Source organism: Alexandromys fortis, unplaced genomic scaffold, assembly GCF_014885135.2.
Source record: "Alexandromys fortis isolate MF-2015 unplaced genomic scaffold, M_Fortis_MF-2015_v1.1 scaffold_14, whole genome shotgun sequence".
In the NCBI taxonomy this organism is placed as follows: Eukaryota; Metazoa; Chordata; class Mammalia; order Rodentia; family Cricetidae; genus Alexandromys; species Alexandromys fortis.
Genome location: NW_026067910.1, coordinates 1,039,866 through 1,061,423, shown reverse-complemented (window position 1 = coordinate 1,061,423; position 21,558 = coordinate 1,039,866). Strand labels below are relative to the sequence as shown.

The 21,558-nt window shown below is 40.2% G+C and overlaps 1 long non-coding RNA gene across 2 annotated transcripts in view; it reads right to left on the bottom strand.

The window, feature by feature from the left end:
- The window catches only part of LOC126499083 (uncharacterized), a 117,737-nt gene that overhangs the window by 59,474 nt on the left and 36,705 nt on the right, over nt 1–21,558 (bottom strand). For both annotated transcript variants that reach the window (XR_007590970.1, XR_007590971.1), the window contains exon 2: nt 21,337–21,435. This is a non-coding gene — a long non-coding RNA (uncharacterized lncRNA). The remainder of the gene's footprint in view (nt 1–21,336; nt 21,436–21,558) is intronic.

The following is a 21,558-nucleotide window of genomic DNA, read 5'->3' as shown; positions in this document are numbered from 1 at the left end:
TTTTTTGGTTTTTCGAGACATGGTTTCTCTGTGGCTTTGGAGCCTGTCCTGGAACTAGCTCTGTAGACCAGGCTGGTCCCGAACTCACAGAGATCCGCCTGCCTCTGCCTCCCGAGTGCTGGGATTAAAGGCATGCACCACCACCGCCCGGCCTGGCGTGTTGCATTCTTTTATGTTGCATTTGTTTAACTCTGTAACGTTGTGTTACTATGCCTGTCTAAAACACCTGATTGAACACCTGATTGGTCTACTAAGAAGCTAAATGACCAGTAGCTAGGCAGGAGAGAGGGATAGTCAGGCTGCCAGGCAGAGAGAATGTATAGGAGAAGAGAAGAAAAGGGAAGGGTGATAAAAGGAGAAGGAGAGAGGACACCAGGGGCAAGTCACCTAGGTACACAACCAGCCAAGAGTAAGAAGGAAAGAAAGGAAAATAGAATAGAGAAAGGTAAAAGCCCAGAGGTGAAAGGTAGATGGGATAATTTAGGTTAAGAAAAACTGGCTATAAAAGAGTCAAGCTAAGGCAGGGCATTCATGAGCAAGAATAAGTCTCCATGTATTTATTTGGGAGCTGGGTGGCAGGCCTCCAAAGAGCAAAGAGTAAAAAACAAAACAAAACAAACTACTGTGTTTGAGCAGGAAAAATCATCTTTCCAACTCTTAAGGTTATAGCTGGGGAGACTGAACCAGGGAAGATATGACTTACCCACAGAACCCTGATTTTAATTTCTTTGTTTTTCCTATTCCACACTACCTCCCTGTCTTAGAACAGAGATATATGCATTGAATTTACCTTGAGGGGAAAAAGAGGCATTTGATAAAAGTTGCATAGACAACATAAGAATGAGAAATATTTCAATAAACAATAACAACTATTTAATGAGGAGAGAAAACAGCAGCAATGGGGAATGAGGAATCAACACAAAACAACAATAATGGATTCAAAATGACTCATAATTTATGTGAAAGATGACTTTGATTCAGGTAGTGATAAAGGAAAAGTGGCTAAAATAAGGCAATTATGGAATAGCGCTTAAGGCACAATTGCTTTCATACCCTGGACCCCTCTTGCTCATGACCTTTCAGTCAACCAGTAAACATTTGTTGAACATCAGCATGGTCGGCCACTGCTCTAGACACTTTGACAATAACAGAGAATAAAACAGACAAAGATCCCTGTTTCTCTTGTAGATACTTTCTAGCCATGTTTTAACCTCCCATTTCTCCATACATAAAATGGGTAACAGTATCCATTCAAAGAGCTGCTGCGAAGACTAAGTAATCAACAAATCTGAGAGTCATTATGCCCACATTCAGAGTCTGGGTCAGCAGGATAAAAGTGGTGTTAGGTGCTAGCACTATAATACAGAGCTGGGACAGGATCCAATGTGAGTGTATCACATTATCAGCCTGTTATCACCCCAAGTTTCAAGCAGATGTGATCCAATCTTCAAGTGATGGCAGAAAGTGCAGCTCAATATGAAGGTGGGAAGAGATTATTGAACAGACCAGAATTCTGGCAATATAGAGACCATCTGAATGGAGAGAGAAGAAACCACACTGCCAATAGGTACATGTCTATCTACTGAGGTTCTCAAAGTGTGGTCCCTAAACCAGCATCATGAATACCAAAGAACTTGAGGAAGAAGGGTGAAAGGGAAGGAGGGAAGAAGTGAGGGAGGAAGGGACGGAGGGACAGAGGGACGGAGGCAGGGAGGGAGAGAGAGAGAGAGAGAGAGAGAGAGAGAGAGAGAGAGAGAGAGAGAGAGAGAGATTATGAATGAATTCTCGGGCTCCAAACAAAACCTACTCACAAAATCTCTAAGGGTGGGGACAATCTTCATCCAGGGGCTCTTTTGCTAACATTAGCAAACTACTGAGGCAGACTATTGAACTAGGAAATACCTTCCTGCTAGAAGTCTCCAGCCTTTGTTGACTTCCTCCCAGTATCTCCCATGAGGCAGGCAGGCACAATTTATATACATTTTTCAGCTTCTTCTGTTATTGGTTCTCCCACTCCCCACATCCCCCAAAGTCTTCTGTTGCTTAGGCCTATTAAGAAATCATTATGTAATTTCAGGGTGCCCTCAACCTTATAATCCTTCTGCCTCAGCCTTACTAGTGCTAAGATTACAAGCGAACATTACCCCTCTTGGTTATTTGTTTTTCCTTTAACAAGGCTCTGGGAGGTGAAGAAATGATATTTGGGAAGGTCTTCAGGGACTTAAGTCAGTGAAAACCCTCAGATTAAGTCTTTCACTCAAGTTCTGACAAGAAGATTAAACACAAACCTATCCATATAGAACTTTCTACATATTTTGATGTAAGGTATTTCTGGCTTTTCAGAATTCTGTGCTAGATTATGAATATTACAGGATTGGGATTCAAATCTATTATAGAAGTATGGGTAAAAAAATAACAGCAACTAAAATTAGAAACTATGCTATAGGCAGTGTGCTACATTTTACATGACTTAGTGAACTTTCTAACAACCTAATGCTAAACACTTATCCACTTACAGATGAAAACATTGAGGCTCGAGCAGGCTAAGATCCAACCCCTGAGATGGCACACCTGCAGTCTGGGTTCAGCCAATGTGACTTTATGGCCACGGTTTTAACTACTTTGCCAGTGGTCCTTATGCTGATTAGTTTTGTCAACCTGACACAAGCTAGTCACCTGGTCTGGGAATAGTTTTTGAGAAATGGTGTTTAAAGCTTGCCTTTACAAATCAAAATTTTACTCCACTTGGAACCAAGTTAATAATGTACCTCAAGGTCATTGACAACCACTTCCTCATTCAACTTCCATACTTATATACATATTTAACCTGTTCAGAATGAATCACCTTTAAGAAACATTGTTATCAATCTTACTATGTTTTAGACACCCTACTGTATCATATTCCCCATTTTTCCTTTGTGACTATTTCATAACTCATAACCACATATGTGTGTGAGATCTGGTGACCAAATTTGTCTTGGTTACTGTTCTATTGCTGTGAAGAGACACCATGACCAAGACAGCTCTTATAAAAGAAAGCATGTAACTGGTGGCTTGTTTGCAGGAATCTGGAAGCTGAACAGAGACCATGGAGGAGCCTTTCCATATAGCTCTACCAACTGGGGACCAGGCATTTAAATATATGTGCCTATGGGGGCCATTTTCATTTAAACAACTGCAAGGCCTAAGACTTGTGCTGAAAGCGTGGGGGCACTGACGGCGTGGGGGCACTGACGGCGTGGGGGCACTGAAGGCGTGGGGGCACTGACGGCGTGGGGGCACTGAAGGCGTGGGGGCACTGAAGGCGTGGGGGCACTGAAGGCGTGGGGGCACTGAAGGCGTGGGGGCACTGAAGGCGTGGAGGCACTGAAAGCCACGGCCCCTTCCACAAATATGTGGAATTAACGTGAATACAGAGTGACAAGATCTGACTATGTTTTGCGCACTGTTCTGTGTCGGTAAGGCCAGAAAAACAATTTTCTCCCCTGTGAGTTTCCTCTAAAAGACTGACTAGGACAAAAGTTCCTCATTCCTTTCTGTGACTGTGTTTGCTGTGATTTTCAGATTATGTCCTTTGTTTAGGACTACTGCTTCTTAAATTAGACTCTCTTAGAGTAGAACAGGAGATCAAAACTCCACTGAATTAATCAGACCCACTCGAGTAAATGACACCAAGAGTTAGTCTTTCTGTGCAGTATCGCAACAGTTTGGGAAGAGCAAACCTCATCCAAGGAACTACCACAATCAAACTGGCTTTTAGGCAAGCCTGTGGAGCATTTTCTTGATTAATGATTGATGTAAGAGGACATCGCTCATTTTGCCAGCCCTAGGAAGGTGGTCCTGGGTTACATAAGAAAGTGAGTTAAACAAGTCATGGAAATTGAGCCAGTAACCAATGCCCCTCCATGGTCTCTGTTTCAGTTTAGCTTCCAGGTTCTTGCATTGAATCCCTACCCTGACTTCCCCCAGTGACAGACTGTGACCTGGGAATTGTAAGGAATGAAATAAACCCTTTCCTCCCAAGTTGGTTTATGTTAGTGTCTTATCACAGTAGCCAAAAGCAAACTAGAACAGTTTTTAACATTAGACTAGCTAAGACAGTGTTCAAAAAATGGGGGCCGTCAGGGCAGGAGTCAAACAGATCAGGACTCTGGAGCCAGGAGCTGATGGAGAGACCATGGAGGGGTGCTGCTTACTGGTTTGCTAGGCCTCCTTTCTTATAGGACACAGCACCACCAGCCCAAGTGTGTCCCCATTTACAATGGGCTAGCCCACCCTTATCAGTTGCTAATTAAGAAAATAACTAATTACAGGCTTGCCTTCCAGTAGCTAGATCTTCTGGAGATTTCTTTCTCAGTTGATGTTCCCTCCTCTCAGATGGCTCTAGCTTCTGTCAAGCTGACATAACTAGTCAAAAAGGCCACCTTACATTTGAAGGAGTTTTGCAATTTAATATGCAATGTTCAAAGATAAAAGATACTCATCATATAGTATGAAAATTGCTGCTTTAAAAATATTTTCATAGCTTCTTGAATAATCTAATGTCTTTTATATATATATTTTGGTCCATAAAAGGAACATAAATAACATAAATATCAAAATACTTTTTCTATGACCTTCTAAACTGAAGTAGTTCTTATGCTAAATAAGAAAATTCTCTGATCTAAAATTTTAATTGAGAGCAATTTTAGTACACTGGGAATTAGTTCCAATAGGTTTGGCTCAAGTTTTCTTGGAATTGGCCCCGAGCCCGGGCCCTGGCCCTGGCCATGTACTAGGTCACCTTACAGCTGTACCTTAAGGCTACTTGCCAAGAAGTTGGTCTTAGAGTAGCACTACCCATGGCTTCCCACCAGAACATGGAGCCTGGACTCCCATCCAGGGAACAGCAAGTCACATGACTACAGTCCCAGCTAGCAGACATTCTGAAGGAGCAATCTACATAGTACTATGACATCCTCTGACAATTCTGGAAGGAAGGCAGGACACATTTTTATTAGTTTGTCTGGGAGAGATGTGTTTCTTGAGGTTTGAATTAGGGCCAGAAATCTGTAAGTTGCTATAAAAGGGCAACGAACCTCACTTTTATTTGTAGATACTTTTTCAAAAGATTCAGGTTGAGGCCCAGAGAGTTCTTGGGCTTGAAAGTTGAGCTATGTGAAGGAGTTCGGGCAGACAACTTAATCTCAGTTTGCCTCAGTTTCCTCATTTATAAAATAAAATGGGTCATTAAATGAATTCTAAACCTCAGTCCTAAAATTTAATATATGAATACATTATTTATAGTTTTCTTGTTCTGATGTAACCACTTTAAAACTCATTCTCTTCACACAGACTTTCTAAAACTCTGAAGTTGCTTAGGAATCTAAGCACTGAAGGATAGAGAAATATGGAGTTTTAGTTGGGAGGCTATTTAGATAATTTAGTCTAACCTCCTCATTCTAATTTCTTACCTCTTCTTTTTATTTTTTTAAAAACTGCTTCTAGAAAGCATACGTACCAAGTTACAAACCAAGACTGAGTCTTCATCTTCAAGAACTACTATTTCAGAGACCAGTAACAAAAGCCTCGGGTGATCAAAACCACAACCAAGTGTTTCAGTAGAGCAAAAGATGCAAAGGAATAGGAGGCTAATCTGGATGTGAGAGTGCTGGGATTCACAGAAGAGAGACCTCTGAGTCAGTGGGAGGATTGCCCAGGGATACAGAACTGGACAATGGTAAAATTGGCAGGAGAATGGAACTCGAGGCTCAAACTCAAATCACAGGCTCTGCTGAATGTTAATGACATGAATCAAAACTTGTGTCTTGGTTTATTAAGGCAAATAAAATGTCACAGCCCTTACCTTTGCTGCAACCACGTTTAAATTAAGTCTTAAGACTCTTACCTAGGTCCACATGTAGGACTTCCTCTTTCCCTGCTCTAGTGACCCATCAAATGAGAAACACTCCCTCCAGCCTGCTCCAGGGATGACAACAGTTCAGGTGCTGAATATAAATGGGTAAACATCCTGGCTCTGGCTTAGGAAGCATCTTTATAAGTGATACCACAGTAGGACAGTATATGATAGGGTGGTTGAGTTCAAACAGGTGAAGGACTGTTGGAGAGATTATTCTGTGGAGTTTGGATGGGGAAATAAGAATAGAAGGATATGTAGTTATTTTTCTAAATAAAATCTTGCGTTGTGCTGGTAAATAATGAGTATCTCTATACAGAGAGTATAGGGCTAAACCAGGCAGAATGCCAGCTTTCTTGGGATATTACAAAGGAGACTCAGCTTTAATATAATTTGGATTATACGGCTTCTGCCATTCTCTATTGTGATGGTTCATTTTAATGTCATCTTGCCACAAATTAGAATCATCTGAGTAGGGAACCTCATTTTAAGAACTGTCCCAATTGCCTTAACTGATGTGGGAAAACCAGGTGTGAGCAGCACCTTCCAGTGGCAGCAAAGATGAAAAAGGGCATGGCAGAAGGATGCTTATCCCTCCAGTTTTGCTCACTTGGCCTTTCCCTTCTTGATGCCAAAGTCATTTACCTTATTGTTGCTGCTAATTCCTTTGCTGATATCAGAACCAGTTCCTAGGCTTCCCTCGTTGACTGAGAACCACTAACTGACTCTCCAGGTACCTTCCAGGCTTTCACTTCCAGTCTGGGAATGTTGAAGCACCTCCTGGGTTGCCAGCATCCCAGGTGTGAAAGTCACTGTGGGAAAGTTCTATCACTGAGTCATCCAGCTTCAAAGACTGAGCAACTGTTATATATCTTTATGTTATCCATTCTGTCCCTCTAGAGAATCCTAACTAATACATCTATCTTCACAGTTGGCCCAGTCCAACTGAGGTACAATAGTTCTGTTTTCTTACTTATTCCTCATGAAGCATGTGCTTTGAATTCCACTTAATTAGCATTCCAAGCACTTTACTTCTACAATCTATGAAAAGATTATATACTGTGATATTTAAGAAAGCAATTTAATGAATTCCCACATGATATATTAATGTGTTTACTGCTAGGCAGTGAAACTTAGTAGTTATGTGAGAAAATGTACAGTTAGGCACACCAACTCCTACACTGCCTTATTAGACATACTTTGTCTTCTTCTATACTGTGGATGCTAACATCTATCTTTTTATGCACCCTCAAGAAATGAATAAAGTCTTCCTTTCCTTTATTTCTGGTGAAACTGTTGCTAAAATACTGGTTCCATTTGTCTAAAGACACAGGGGAAGTGTAGGGAGAACACAGCCAATGAAAGTGAAAAATATTATTGACATTTTGGCAGGTGTAATCTGGACTTGCAAATACCAAATTGTTTTTGGGGAACAATAGTAAGAATTGGTTTATATATTTTTTTGTAAGGCAGAATACTCTACTGCCAACAGAATAAAATAAAACTTATAATTTTTTAACCTGCTTTATATGTTTGGTGCATATAATATGTTATAAATCAAATCAAATATATTAAGTAGTACTTGGCTTTAAATTAGTATTTGTATATTACCTAAAGTCTAAAAATATGTATGCTATAAAACAATATAATAGCCTTTTATTTTAAACAACTTTATTATTATTATTATTATTATTATTATTATTACTAGTAGTAATAGTAGTAGAAGTAGTGGGTGTGTGTTTCAAAGGACCTGGGTTCAATCCTCCGCACCCACATGGCAGATTGTCAGGAGACCCAACACCCTCACAAAAACATACATGAAGGCAAAATACCAATGCTTATAAAATAAAAATTGAAAAAAAGCAAGCATTCTACCACTGAAACATTAATCTGATGTGGGATGTCCTGCTGTACATGTATTGCTTTTATTGGTTAATAAATAAAGCTGTTTTGGCCAATGACTTAGCAGAGTAAAGCCAGGCAGGAAATCTGAATAGAGACAGAGAGAATAGACAGAGTCAAGGAGACACCATGTAGTTACCAAAGGAGAAGGACGCCCAGAACCTTGCCAGTAAGCCACAGCCTCATGGCAATACACAGATTAATAGAGATGGGTTAATTTAAGATGTAAGAGCTAACTAGTAATGTGCCTAAGCTATTGGCCAAACAGTGTTGTAATTAATATAGTTTCTATGTGATTATTTGGGTCTGAATGGCTGGAATACAAATGATCCTTCCTCAGTTTGCATTAATCTATAGAACATTAATCTACAGAACTGGGATAACCTCACTGAGCAATTAAGCTAAGAATCATAATGCTAGCCTTCAGAAGTGCATCCTGTTAGTTCCTCAGATTTGCTCTTTCCCAGATGTAGTGAGGAGGTGAGCAGGTCTGCTTTTCATCCCTCCCAGCTCCCACACATCTAGCTTAGCCCTGGAAATAACAACACACAAACTGTATTCATTTAAACACTGTCTGTTGGGGGAGGGGGAGGAAAATGGGAGGCAGCAGAGGGGAAGAGACAGAAATCTTTAATAAATAAATAAATAAATAAAATAAACACTGTCTGGCCCATTAGTTCTAGCCTCTTATTGGCTAACTCTCACATCTTGACTAACCCATATCTAATAATCTGTATGCCACCATGAGGTCATGGGTTACCGGCATGAGTCTAGCTAGCGTCCGTCTTGGGAAAGGAAATCATGGCATCTGCCTCATTGCCTTCTTCCCAGCATTCTGTTCGGTCTTCTCCACCTATCTAAGCTGCTGTTCTATCAAAAAGCCAAGGCAGTTTCTTTCTTAACCAATGAAAGTAACACATAGACAAATGACCCTCCTAAGTCACCTAGAAGTGGTATCTCCTCATTGTCCCCACATGCTTCTTTCATTTCTGTTTCCTGACTCAGTTATGACTGACTTCTTTCTAAAATACCTTCCTCTTCTCCACCCATCAAGGTCAAAATAGATGTGGATAAGAATAGTATCTACCACAACTATAATTCATTATATAATGTATAAAATCATCAAAGAAAAAATAAAATTTAAAAACATGCACATGATTAGGCTAGTCAAGATTTTATCACAGACTGGGGTGAGGTTCATCTGGTCCCATGCCTCCCTGAGGGACTGCTGGCAGTTTATGGCTGCTGAGAGGTGGGACTGGGAGCTGGCCACTTGCTTTAGCGGTATAGTTCCTGATAAACTGCATAGCTACAGCAAATAACTTCCCACCCACACGGACTATCCTAATTAAATTCAGTGGGTCTCTCTCTGATGCAAAAAGACATCAAAGCAGGAAGGAGATTTGGAAAGAAGGAAGATTTTAGAGCAGCAGAAATGAGAGGGTAATGAGGTGGTGAAAATGATTAAAATGTATATATGCATGAATGAAACTATCAAAGAACTAGAAAAATTGAAAAATAATACTTTTTGTTTTTGAGACAGAATCTCACTATGCAGCACTGGTTAATCTGGTACTACTTATATATGAAGAGCAAGTTGACTTTGAATTCACAAAGATTCACTGCCTGTGCCTCTTGAGTGCACCACCATACCTTGCTAAGAAAATCAATTTTTAAAATATGTATTCATTTTATTTTATATGTATTGAGTATCTTGTCTATATGCCTGGCACTTACAGAGGTCAGAAGAGAGTGTCAGAGCTCCTGGAACTGGAGTTATGATATGGATGATTGTAAACCTCTATATAGGTGCTGGGAGTAAGATGTGAATCATTTGCAAGAGCAATAATTGCTCTTAAAACCAACTCTCCAGCTGAAGAATTACATTTTTAAAAAGAGAACAGTATAGAGAGTGCTATCTACTTACAGATGAAATGACACGGAGTGTTTGGGAGGGTGTCTCATACATAGTAAACACTCTTAGTTCCTCTTTTCTACATGGTGTCACATGTTTTGTGCTACATATGCATCATTACAGGCTGAATTATGCTCTACCTCAATCCATGCTGAAGCCCTAACTACTTTAGAATATACCTTTATTTACCTTTAAAGATGTTTAAATGGGGTCTCCCCAAAACATGGATAACATATAGACACAGGGCAGACATGAGGATAGAACAAGAGAGCAGCTGTCAGGCTGGAAATGGTGGCACTGCCCTAGAATCAAAACACCTGGAAGGAAGGGGAAGAAACTATAAGTTATAGGCCATCCAGGCTACAAAAGGAACCTTTCAAAAAATAAAAAATAAATAAATAATCAAACACAAACAACAAACCACTGCCTTAGTTCTTCAGGCTGCTGGAGCAAAATAGTGTAAACTGGACACAGTAGCTCATGCCTTTCATCCCAGTGCTTCGGGGGCAGAGGAAGGAAGATTGCTATGAGTTCAAGGACAGCCCAGGTTGAAAAGTGAGATCTTTAAAAAAACTAAAACAAAGCAAAGCAAACTAAAACAACCAATCAGAAATCTTCATGATTTATAAATAACCACCATATATTTCTTATATTTCTGGTAAGTCCAAGACTATGGTGCTGGCAGATTTGGTATCTGCTGAGAACTGTTTCCTTAAAGGTGACACCATCTTACTGTGTCCTCATGGGGTGCAAAAGATGAGGCGTCCCTCTGTAGTTTTCGTAAGGGGATAGTTTCTTCTATGAGCACGTCTTGCCCATTTCTTTCTACCTTCACCGTGGGGTTAGTATGTCACCATCTAAGTCCTGGGACACAAACATTCTGAGCACAACAGTGGTTGTAAGCAGAGAGTTGTAAGAAACCAAATTTACCTATCAAGACTCTCATCTTAAATTTCTAGCCCCCAGAACTGTTAGAATTTAATCTGGAGCCGGGAATATAGCTCAGATGGTAGAGAGCCTGCATATGGGGAGGGGAGGGGAAAGGATGGATGGATAAACCATACACAAATGGGTGTGATGTGCACATCTCATCCCAGCATTAGCAGGCGGAGGAAGGAATATCAGGAACTCCACGTCAGCTATATAGTGACTCTAGGCTGAGCTGGCCTACAGGAGACCCTGTTTAAACAAACAGAAAGAAAGAAAGAAAGAAAGAAAGAAAGAAAGAAAGAAAGAAAGAAAGAAAGAAAGAAAGAAAAAAAGAAAGGAAGGAAGGAAGGAAGGAAGGAAGGAAGGAAGAAAGTAAGATCTTTCTGTTTCCAAAGCCACCCAATTTACAACACTCACTTAATTTACAATATTAGATATGGCAAACAGTGAATATAATTAAGAAATTAATGGTTTGCCATTAAATTTGGTAGAATATCTGGATGATATTTTATAAGGCTTAAAATCATAGTGGTTAAGAACTCTGTGTTGAGTCTGGTTCAGCCACTTCTTACTTAGTAAACTGAAGGCAAGTAAAGCCTAAATCTATATACAACAAACGTACTGGACCCAGTACTGTATGTGCCTGTTAGGACTAAGTGAGAAAATGCACAGGACAATGTTGTGCAACATAACATTCAGTAAATGTGTCTGTCTAGCCAAAAGCCTAAATGTTTCCTGAAGGAGAGATTATGGGACACTTTCTCAGCATCTAGTATTTTCTATATCTGTCCAAACCAAGGGAAGGTGGTGTGCTGGCTGGGTGTGTGTCAACCTGACAAGCCAGTCATCAGAGGAAGGAGCCTCAGCTTAGGAAATGGCTCCATCGGACCAGCCCCCTGGGAATGGGGCCATCCTTGGGCTGGTGGTCCTAGGTTCTATAAGAAAGCAATCTGAGTAAGCCATAGGAAGCAAGCCAATAAGCAGCACCTCTTCATTGCCTCTGCAACAGCTCCTGCCTTCAGGCTCCTGTTCTGTCAGAGTTCCTGCCCTGACTCCTTTGATGATGAACAGGGATATGAAGTCTAATAAACCCTTTCTTTCCCAATTTGCTTTTGTCATGGCGTTTCCTTACAGCAACAGAAGCCCTACCTAAGACAGGTGCTGACAAGGAATTAGGTAAACTTTTACTTACAGGGAGTTATAGGGGAGACCCAGCCAATCACCTTGCTTGTAGGGCGGGGTCCCCCGAGGATATTTTTTACTTATAAAGATTGCACCCCACCCTGCCTGCCAGACTTACTCGGCCTGAGCACGTTAACCCCTCCCTGCCTGCCTTGGCTGAGTTTGCAGCAGTACAGCCGCTGCCTGAATAAGCAGAACCCAGCTGCCTTAAGAAAAGCCCATACCTCAACTACTGACAAAGATACAGAATATCCATAAAGTGGATGAAACAGGATTGTCTTATCCTGCCAAGACAGGGTAGGATAGTTCTAAGAAAGTTCCTTGCCTTTAATAACGGTATGTCAGTTATGTTAGGCCTTAGCCAAAGTTGGTTGACTCAACATTGCTAACGAGACTTTGGGTGATTGCCCAGGTAGTCAGTTGTCTCTGTCATTTGTTGCACATTTTGGATATTTCTCGTTTGTTAAGTAATATTACTTCCCTTCTCAGATCTTTGACGGAGTTAAAGATTAGATAATTGTAGTTACTCTCTACATTATCTAGACTCTTTAAAATAAAATGTTTAGTATATTTATTATTTGTTCCTATTGTATATAGCTGTATTTGGTTTGGCTCTGTCTTATTTTAGACAAAAAGGGGAGATGTAGGGGAGACCCAGCCAATCACCTTGCTTGTAGGGCGGGGTCCCCTGAGGATATTTTTTACTTATAAAGATTGCAGGTGTGCTCCCTGCCTTTTCTTCTGCTTTCCTGTTCTCCGCTGGAACTCCAGTTCTATGAGTCTTTCCCAATTAAAGCTAAATATTTTATTATAATTTCTGTCTGTCGTTCATTTATGCCGCTACAGGGAGTGAAGATTAGGTTAAACACTGGGGCTGGTAGATCTATCTCAGTGGTTATGACCCCTTTGGGGGTGGAACAACCCTTTCACAGGGGTGACCTAAGATCATTAAGACCATTGGAAAGCACAGATATTTACACTATGATTTATAACAGTAGCAAAATTACAGTTATGAAGTGACAATGAAAATATTTTATGGCTGGGGATCATCACTACATGAGGAACTGTATTAAAGGGTCACAGCATTAGGAAGGTTGAGAACCACTGTTCTATTTGATTCCAAGTCATTCTGTCTCTACATTATCTTACCCACAAAACCCATAGAATCTAATGTGTTGGCACAGTACTTGCCCAATTCTTGCTTTCCAATACATATATTTTACATCTGAGGGATCACAGGGACCAGGATATTAGAGAATTAAATATCATTTTCAAAGCATCTTCCCACATATGAAAGAAAAACAATAAGGAAAAAATAAAACAAAGGCCAAAGAATAAGCTGAGGAAATTCTATCTTTAATAACTCTATGGCTCTGCAATGTAGGCAGCCATGGTAAAATGGCCTCCTAAGGATGTGGCACAAGTGATTTACATTCTCATATTGCAGTGTCCTGATATGAACCCAAAGTTCCAGTTGCAAAAGGATTATAACTTGTGCAGCTATTGGATGAACTCTAATATCTAATTTTAGCACATAGCTCGCCTCTGCAGTATGTCAGCCCAGTTAAATAAGCAAAGCCTGTTCTCAGTGCTGCACGATAGCTCTCATCTCATGCTGTAGGTCTCCCACACCCTAACTCAGGCACCACATCACAGTCATGAAGTTATTTAAAGATGGGGCATTTGTTTTCACTATTTTCCTCAGTAAAACAATGAAGCAATCATTTCTCCAGTCATCTGCTCTGTATTAAACTTCCTCCGAGAAGATACTTAATTTTTTATGTAAGATATTAACTTGCAAATTTATTTTAGTTTCATTAAGAAGAGACTAGTCTTAAGAGAATAATGCCAGTTTTGAAATGACTCAGTGGGAACGACCACATGTACATTTCTAGACTTCAACTAAAAACAGAAGTCCATACCTGAGTGCTGGGTGTGTTTTCTAAGGAGAGTTAAGGCGGTTGGTGAGAATCACTTTGCTCTAGCAGGTGTTTTTGCTACTTCATTAGTTTTGTACTGCCAAAAGAAACTTATTTTGCATAAAATTTAGATGGATTTTTAAATACAGAAAGTTCTATAGTCAACCTCTGGAAATATTTAAAATGCTTCCGTAAATCACAATACAATTCTGCAAACAGTTAACAAAATAAAAAGTCTGAAATCAATGGAATAAAAAATCTGAAAGTTGTTTTAATTTTTTTTCATATTTAAATGAAATATGGGTAGAAAATAGTTTGAGACAAACAGCAAAAAGAAAGACTTATCTTCTTTTTTCCAAGTTCAGGCACAGTTACTTTCTGGGAAGTCTCCCACTCTATCACAAATTTACCAACAATTCAAATATTCTTCACAAGCAGACTATGGGCTTCCCACCACAGAGGTTGGAAACCCTAGCTTCCCATCAACTTAGCTCCTCTCTCCATTAAGGACGGAGGAAAGGAGATCGGTCAGAAGTAGAGGTAGGATAGGTGCTAAGATTTCCTCTCTGTGTTCTATTCAAATACCCAGCTACAGTGATCTTAAAGAGAAAATGGAAACACTATATGAAAATATATTTTACCTACATTTCTATTACCATGGAGGCCTCTTTGTTTGGTTGTAAAGTAAATAAAGTTACTGAATTACACTATTTCTCTAATCAATATAAATAAAAAAATCAGAATTCTCCATCAAGGTGGCACAGTGAATTCATGCTTCAACTGATCCTATGTCTTATAAGGAAAACATTTAATTGAGCATGCTAATATGTTGGAGTAGTAGCTGAGAGTCCTAGATCTTGCAGGCAACAGGAAATGGACACTGGGTGGTGTCTCAATCCTGAGCATAAAAACCCTCAAAGCCCACCCCAACAGTAACACACTTCCTTCAACAAGACCATACCCACTCCACAAAGCCACACTCCCCATAGTGCCCCTCCCTGAGAGATTATGGGAGCCATTTACATTCAATCTACCACATCCTATATGCTCTAAACACATGATAATTACAGATAAAACAGAAGGAAAAAGAAAGCCCAAGATTCCTTATCTCATAAAATGAAAAGTCATTTTGTAGACTAGTAATTAGTGAGCTGGATTAAGCTGCACACTACCAGGGTGTGGTCTTGAAACTGAATTTTTAGTTTTTATGGAACTGCAACTTTCTACCCAAGATGCAGAACAAAGCCAACTTTATTACCAGAAGCAGAAACTGAAATATAACTAACTTCACCAACCATCCTGGGTTTCCCAAAATACCCCAGGTCTCTCTGCCACCTCCTCCCACAAAGGTCCTTTTAAAGTTAAAATGATGTTTGGGCATGGTGACTCTTGTCTGTAATTCCTGTTTGGAAGACTGAAACAGGAGGATCGAGCTCATGGTCAGTCATTTCTGCACTTCCATGCCCTATTTCATCAAACCACATCTAAGCCAGGTGGTGCATGCCTTTAATCCCAGTACTTGTGAGTTTGAGGCCAGCCTGCCCTTCCCAGTAAATTCCAAGACAGAGAAACCCTGTCTTGAAAAATCAAAACCCAAACAGACACATCAAGTTTTGAGATATACCTCATTGGTAGAACATTTGCCTAGCATGCACAAGATAATGTTTTTTTTTTTTTTGCAAAAATAAAATAATAAAATAAAAGAGTCTTTCAGATAAACAAGCTAAAGATTTGCTAATAAGAAGACCTGAACTATAAGACATTACAAAATTTTCAGGTTAAAGAAAATATAAGATGAAAAGGTAAATATGCACAAAAGAATGAATACTGGAAAAACCTATCACCATTTGCCACATCATCTCAAAACCTTAACACAGTACAAGATTATAAGAGTCACACAAGGATGCTCATAGTACTAAACATACCTTTTAAAAAATATTTTTGGAGACTTGTTCTTACTATGTAGCTCTAGCTGGCCTGGAACATCCTATGAAGATCAGACTGGCCTCAAATGCAAAAGATCTGCTGCCTTTGCCTTCCAAGTGCTAGTATTAAAGGCGTGCACCACAAAACCTGTCAAAAATAAATTTATAAGGGACACGGGAGGACTGTTATTCACCAATTCATTGATAAGTCTCTGGAAAATGGCATGATATTGAGACTATAGGTTGGCTCCACAGTACAGATTGCTTTATAGTAGTCTGGGGCATAAAACCAGACAGCGATGATCCAGTGATCCCAGAGCAGCTAGTGGGAGACCAGTCATGTTCCTCAGATTGCAGTGCTGCACACTTGCTGGGCACTCTGTAAAAGAAGAGTTTTGTGGTGCAGCACCTTTAATAGCAGCATTGGGAGGCAGGCAGGAGGGGTCTTTGAGCTTGAGGCGAGCTGGGATATAATATATATTGAGAGCCTGCCTAAAATGAAGAAAGAAGAAGGAAGAGAAGGAGAAATGAGGAGGAAGAGAAGCAGGGAAGAATGGAGGAAGGGGAAGATGGAGGGAAGGAGGGAGGGAAGGAGGGAAGGAGGGAGGAAAGAAAGAAGGAAGAACATTCTCTTTGGAATAACTCCTCTTGGCACTTGGATAGAAGACTCTTCAAGTGTCACAGAAACGAATTAGGGAAAAGGCAATGTCCAAGGATAAAATGCTGTGCTACCAAAGCTCCGGAACCTCATTATCTTTCAGTTGCTGACTCGGAAGTTGAATGTAATAAACCACAGTGCTCTGATTAGTAGGAATGCTGCTTAGTTTGGTACCAGAAGAAAGTTCAGGATCCGTATACACCAGAGATCTCTTGGCTGAGAGCTTTAGCAGCCTTACCATCATAACCCTGATTGTGTGAGTCTCCCTGGAGTGCCAAACACTGGCATAACTTCAGCATGTACTACAAGTGATACCTTTGGGGCCATGGCTTCATCTCCACGCCAGGGGCCTCATCTAGCAGACCCTGACTCAGGAACAAAGTAGGACTGTCAGCAAGAAGACTGACAGGGCCACCCTGCACCATGTGTAACCACAAAAAGCGCAAGTGCCCACAGAAGCATTTTAAAAATAGAAGGGCCATCTTGAAAAACTTGGTGTTTGGCAACGGATTCCAAACCAAGTCCAAAGGACATTAATCTGACCCTTTCTTTTCAGGCAGGAAAACACACCATGGTTCAGCAAACAACAGGGATAGAGAAAGGAAATAGGGCAGACTGACTCCATGTGCTCCCCATGGGAGAATCTCCTGAGCCAGTAGGCATCTTGCCACAAAACCAAAAACAACTGGTGGGCTAAAGCAGTGGAGGACCTAGGTTTGGTTCCAGGCACCCACATGGTGGCTCACAATCATTTATAACTCCAGCTCCAGGGTATCTGGTCTCTGCTTCTGACAACTGAGGGCACCGGTCATGCATGTAGTAACATGCTTACATATAGGCAAAAAACTTAGACACACACACACACACAAAATCGAAAAAATTAAAAATATAAAACAAAGGCACAGCTTATAAGCAATAAAGAAGATAAAATGATTGAAAACTCTCCCAAAAGAAGACAGGAAAGGGCTGGAGTGATAGATAGCTCAGTTGATAAAGCACTTGCCTTGCAAGCATGAGGATTTGAGTTCCAGCTCCAGAACCCAAATTAAAAACAAACTCAGGTATGGTAGCTCACACCTGTAGTCCAAGCACCAAAGAGGAAGAGACAGGAGGTTCTCTGGGGCTTATTGGCCAGCTAGTCTACCCTACTTGGTGAACTCCAGGCCAATTCAAAGACAACGTGGGCAGCACCTAAGTAACCACATAGCCGAGACTGTCCTTGGGCCTTTATATACATGTGTACACGGCCACCCTCCACACACACACACACACACACACACACACACACACAGGTGGGAAAGAAAAGAGGGAGAGAGACTATGAACATAGATAAACAGAAACAAAACAGCAAGATGGCAGATAAACCCAGTTATGTCAATAATTACATTAGCTGCAAACGAACTAAGCATACTAATTAGGCAGAAATTTCAGACTATACAATGAAGCACAGTTTAGCTGTATGCTATCATTAAGAAATATGCCTTAAACATAAAGGCATAAATTAATAGCAAAAGGCTAGGTAAAGATACACATTTTAAACATTGGTCATAATAAAGATGAACTATTAGAAGATTAGAATAAGAAGTGGCTATTAGCAAACTATACTTTAGGTCAGAGGATAGGCACTGGCAGAAATAAAGAGAAATATTTCACAATGAGAAAAGGGAAAATATAGTCATTCTAAATATTTTTCTACCTAACAAGGCATCAAAATACGAATAAAAGTTAATGTAATTGAAAGGAGATATAATAATTTATAGTCATAAAAACTCCAATTTCTTTTATTGATAAAGTGACAGAACAAACGTACAAAAAAAATCAATGAAGATATGGAAGACTTCAGTAACATTATCAAACAACTCAGCCAATTTTATGTTACAGAACACGCCATCTCACAACTGCTATATATACTATACATTTTTCTTTTCAAACATTCAACATAGTCATACTGACTGTCTACTCCATTGGTACGCAAGTCTCAAAATATTTAAAAGGTTTGAAATTATAAAAATATAGCTCTTATTATAAAATGTAATTACAGTTGAAATGAAGAAAAATAGAAATTATAAATCAATAAAAGTTCTCTGTAAAAATCAAAATATTTAGAAATTAAGCAACATTTTGTTTTTAGACAGGGTCAGTTTGACTAGCAGCCCTAGCTGACCTGGATCGCAATATATAGACTAGGCTGGTCTTGTCACAAAGACCTGCTGCTTGTGCCTCCTGAGCGCTAGTATTAAAGACATACATCACTCATAAAGTTCCACCAACATGACTGCCTAAATATGAGTTGAAGGAGGACAACACCAAGAGACATGCCAAAGCGGATGGGGAGAAGTTCCTGAGGCCTCAACCCTACACTAAGGCAAATGAGGAATGCTGAGAGTGAGAAAACTGGAAGAGCACACAATACCAAATGATCATCCCTGACAACATCCATGTAACACTATGTGGACTGAGAAGATTAGAATAAGAAGTAGAAATGTGTATATACACACACATATATGCATGTAATAACAGATTATGAATTTGAAAGTAAACAAGGAGGGTATATGAGGTTTGCAGGTACGAAAGGGCAGGGAGAAATGTTATAACTATAATCTCAACAAGAAGAAACAAACAGACAAAACCACTTATTTATGTGTGGGCCTACACATTCCATGAGCATGTAGTGATCAGAGAAACACGTGTGTACATGACGGTTCTTTTCTTCTTCATGTAAATTCCAAGGCTTGGGTTTGGTGGCAGTGCCTTTCTTTACCAACTGAGGCGTCTAGACAGGCCTGAGGTACATAATTCTTTCATTGTGCATTTCTCTTAAATTACATAGGAGAAGACATGCATAGTTCCTAGACAAGGGAATGTTTAGGTTAGGTCATTTGAAGCTGAACACATGAATTCTATGAAACAGAATTGGTGAGAAAAGATAAAAACAAATTCAATTTGCATTTTTTCCCAAGTCATTTCCTAGTCATACCCTCATAAAGAGTTCTTCTTCAACAGTGTTTATAGACTACTTGCTACCTTCCAGGAATGTACTAGTAACCTGTGAGTGAGGTGCAGAGGGGTGAATATCCCAAACTGCTCATAGATCTTAGAGCAGATGAGACAGACTACAAACGATTCATAAGTAAAAATGTGTTGTATTTTATAGGATGTAGATTATGATAACAAGAGAAAACAGAGAAGGGAGAAGAGGAAAATAATTTCTCCCCCAAGTCCCACAAGGGACAGAATCCAGTTCCTTCCTGTATGCTGGGCAAGTGTATTTACAGTTAGCTATACTTTCAGGAATTAGAGGTGGCAGGCAGCAAGGACTTCATTAATTAGGTGATATTTGAGGGATACTGAACATAAGGAAGAAGACATGAAAATTTGGTCAAATATTAGGAGTATACATGGGTATTCAAGAAAAAACAAAGAAGCTGGTTTGGCTGGTGCAGGAAGAACCAAGGAACACAGCACATAATGTTAGGGAAAGAGGTCAGGGAAGACCAAGCAAGGTTTTGTTAGGCCTTGAACTTTTATACTCAGTAAGTGTGAGGCCTTTGGAGGGTTCTGAGCAGAAAGGTGAAATGACAGTCTTAAATACTAACAATATCATTCTGACTGTTATGATGAAAATATATCAAAGGTGAAGGGCTCTGAAAGGAAACCAGATAGGCTACTGTAAGAATCCCAGGTAACTGGAGAGATGGCTTAGTGGTTGAGTGCACACTACTCTTGCTGAAGATCTGAATTTGGTTCCTAGTACCCACAATGGGCAGTTCACAATCACTTACAACATCCAGCATGTCTTCCTCAGGCACCTGCACTTGCTGTGGAACAGAAAATTTGTTTAAGGAAGTAAAGGTGTGTTACATTTGTCTGTGTTGCAGAATAACTGTTTAACTATGTAAAGATGTGCTGTATTTGCTTAATTATGTAAGGATGTGTTGCTTTTGTTTATGCTGCATTTAATTAACTATATAAAGATATTGTTGTTGTTTCACTTTGCCTGCCTAAGGCATCTGATTGGTCTAATAAAAAGCTTAATGGCCAAAAATTAAGCAGAGGAGGGATGGGGGGGGCTGCCTAGCAGAGAGAAAAGGGAGCCAGCGAGCCAGCCAGGTAGACAAGAAGGAAGCAGGAAAGTAGTGTGGACAGTATGTAGATGAGGTAAGCGAGTCTCAGGGCAGTACATAGATGAATAGAAATGGGTTAATTTAAGTTAAAAAAAACTAGCTAGAAACAAAGCTAGAGTAAGGTCAAACCATTCATAATTAATAATAAGTTTCTGTGTCTTTATGTGGGAGCTGGTTGGCGGCCCAAAGAAAATTTCAACCATGTGCACATAAGTACCCTGCCTCCCCCACCCCCCCACTACAGTCACACAGTTAAAAACAAAAATTGACTCTAAATAGCTGGCTTAGCAGTACAGAGAACTTACTGATCCTCCAGAGAACCTGAGTTTGGTTTCCAGCACCCATGTCAAGTGGCTTACAAATGCTTGTAACTCCAGTTCCAGAGCATCTAATGTCCTCTTCTGGCCTCTTTGGGTACACACCCACACAAGAACATACACAGGGGCCAGGGTAGAGAGCAGACAAAGTCTGGAGTGAATGTGTATTGTTGACATGAGCATGGCCATGTCAAGGCCCAATGCATCAGAACTCTTTCCCTGGCTCAGGCTCTAGGCCTTCCCCTAGTCCAAGTATGGATGGTGACAGTGTGTGCAGAAAGTATCAACCACAACTTCTTCCTCAAGGATGAATACAACTTGAGACTACTCCTTTACAGAGACCATCCCCCGCAACAAAATCAGCTAACCTGACTTCTCAGTCGGCTGTATACAACAAACATGCTCCTTGTTCATATAAACACATCAAGTTTCTGGGATGCTGCATATATGATCCATGAGACTCGGTTGTTTATCAGTGTCTTAGTGGGGGTTTCTATTGCTGTGAAGAGACACCAAGATCATGGCAACTCTTGTAAAGGAAAACATTTAATTGGGGTGGCTCACTTACAGTTCAGAGGTTTAGTTCATTATTGTCATGGTGAGAAGCAAGGCAGCATGCAGGCAGACATGGTGCTAGGGAAGGAGATGACAGTTCTTATGTCTTGACCTGCAAGCAACAGGAAGTGGTTTGAGACTTGACTTGAGCATGTATAATACCTCAAAGCCCACCCCCACAGTGAAACACTTCCTCCAACAAGACCATACCTACTCCAACAAAGCCACACCTCCT